Source organism: Montipora foliosa, chromosome 13, assembly GCF_036669935.1.
Source record: "Montipora foliosa isolate CH-2021 chromosome 13, ASM3666993v2, whole genome shotgun sequence".
Lineage (NCBI taxonomy): Eukaryota > Metazoa > Cnidaria > Anthozoa > Scleractinia > Acroporidae > Montipora > Montipora foliosa.
Window position 1 is genome coordinate 24344904 of NC_090881.1, and position 2500 is coordinate 24347403.

General features: G+C 41.5%; 1 protein-coding gene across 1 annotated transcript in view; it reads right to left on the bottom strand.

Moving 5' to 3' along the window:
- The window catches only part of LOC137983697 (uncharacterized), an 8300-nt gene that overhangs the window by 61 nt on the left and 5739 nt on the right, over positions 1–2500 (bottom strand). Inside the window, exons 1-2 of the mRNA XM_068830859.1 lie at positions 2135–2500; positions 1–1804 (exon numbers count right to left, since the gene is read on the bottom strand). The exon at positions 1–1804 is cut by the window's left edge and continues 61 nt beyond it; the exon at positions 2135–2500 is cut by the window's right edge and continues 5739 nt beyond it. The gene's annotated coding sequence lies outside the window, so the exon portion shown is untranslated. The remainder of the gene's footprint in view (positions 1805–2134) is intronic.

Here is a 2500-nt window from a genome sequence, read left to right on the forward strand (position 1 = left end):
TTGTTTCGGGGTTCCCCAGAGTTCTTCTCTCGCTCAGTCAAGGGAAGAGCTCTGGAGTCGAGATTGATGAAAGATAAGATTGTAGAATCGACTAGCTCGTTCGAATACTTCAGCTTAGAAAAAATACATCTAAGTTTTTTCCGCGTTAGTTTTTCTGATTAAAGAATTATGAGCCACGCAAATTTTGGTTAGCGTACATCACTTAATAATGTATGCAAAATTATTCCGGAACACGATTATTAACGGTAAGTCACAGACGCTCCTTTCAATTTTTTTTTTCGCGGAGAGTGGGCGGCTGTACACAGGATATCCCATTTGATTTTGTGACCGGTGGAAATGACATGATCTGCAACAGCGGAGGAGTGACCAGCCGTCGTAAAAGCCTTGTAATGTTCCATCTTCCTGTCACACAATCTCCGTTTGGTTTTTCCAATGTAAAAAGCATCACAATCCCAACAGCAAGCTTTGTAAATTATCCTAGATTGTTGTAAACGACTAAAACGATCTTTGTAAGGAAACAGAGACTTAATCCAATGAGTATTCCGTCAGTTTTGATGATGTATGTTTCTACATACGAAACGTCAAGTTTTCAAAATACAGTATATTTTTTATAATGCGAGGTTTGTTCACTATGTTCATTTCCGCAGTGTGTTTTATTTCTATCGATGTTTTCATTACGTAAGCCCTATCGGATAGGGTTGGTAACTAGATGGCAGACCATTGAGAAATATGCGTGACGAAGATATCTCATCTTTTTTTTTTTTACTTTTACTGTAATCTTCTTTACACGTTTTTTATAATGGCTGTGGAGTCCCCAAACAGTGTCGTTACTAGGTGGGCGTTGACTCACCAAGCCTGTGAGGCCTGATTACCCCTTTTATTTTATTTTATTTTTTTTTTTTTGACGATTGATTTTGTTGTGCAATGTTGCTTTCGTTTTTGCGTTACATTTACATAGCCGATTACGTACAAATTGAGGCAATAGCATCCACTAAAGTTAAGCCCGTTCGGGTGGAGTTAGCACTTGGATGCGAGACCACCGCAAAATGCCTCGGACGAAGACTTGTAATCTCTATTATTATTTTTTTTTAATTTGATTTCTTCATCATCTCATCAACGCCTTTAAAAGCACCTTATTCGCCGACTCCAAAACACCACACAATCAGTTCTACACCTTGCATGCCCATTTCTTCTTGGAGGCTGTAATTTGATTTCTATTAGTAACTCGGTTAAGAAATCCTCTCTCCAAAACTTTGCCAGTGATTCCAAGATCGCTGTTTGGAATGCTCGGTCTGTCTCATCTAAAAGCACATCCATCTGCGACTCTGTTCTCTTGAAGAAATGAGATATTTTGGTACTGAATGAAACCTGGCTGAAGAATGACTCGCGTAATGATTCCTTCTTACTGAGCTGACATCACGAATACTCTTCAAGATCACCAGCCAGTCCTTATTCCAAGATCGTCTTCAAAGGGAAGTGGTGTAGGTACCGTTCTTGGCAAAGGCTTCAAAGTGAGACAAGAAGTCCGTACCAGATTCTCTACGTTTGAACACTTAGACTTACATATCACGTCTGCCTCCAATGACCTTAGATTGATCGCTCTAGATCGTCCTCCACCATCAAAGAAAAACCAACTTACATCCTCTGCATTTTTGGCTGAGTTTTCCACGATGCTTGAGTTTATTGTTGTCACCTGGTTATCTCTTGATTATACTGCGCATGCTCATTGATCGTCATGCCCCTAAAATAACTCGGTTAATCACACTCAGGCCGCATTCACCATGGTACAACGACTCTTTGGAAGCTGCGAAACAACAGAAACGTCTTAGAGAACGTAAGTTGAAATCATCTAAACTTGAGATTAATCGTCAGTTGTACAAAGGCCAATGCCACCATTACTAACAATTGCTCACAGAGACAAAGACCACCCACTACAAAGGTAGGATAACGAACTGTGATGAGAAGCAATTGTTACGTTTGGTTGACAAATTGCTTGATCATGGCTCCGTTTCGACTCTTCCCTCAGTGGTCAGTGAGCAAAAACCTTCCAACCAAATTTGCTAATAACATTCTACAAGATTGATAAGCTCTCAAATAAACTCGATGGATGTGACAAATCCACCCATGTTATCACCTGATGAGCGCGTTTCGACCTTCTCCGATTTCTTGCCTGTGTAATAGTTAGTGTGAATCAATCTACTCCAGGCCCACTCATTCATGGAGTCCCGCAGGGCTCTGTACTTGGCCCGGTCCTTTTTACGCTATGTGTCCTCCCCTTGAGAACATCATAAATGTATTGACTGCCGCGCATCGGTGGCTCAGTTGGTTGAGCACCGGGCTGTTACGCGGGAGGTCGTGAATTCAACTCCAGTCGGACCAACCCTCAGGGTCTTTAAATGACTGAGGAGAAAGTGCTGCCTTTGTAATTACATCTGCAAATGGTTAGACTCTCTAGTCTTCTCTGATAAGGACGATAAGCCGGAGGTCCCGTCTCACAACA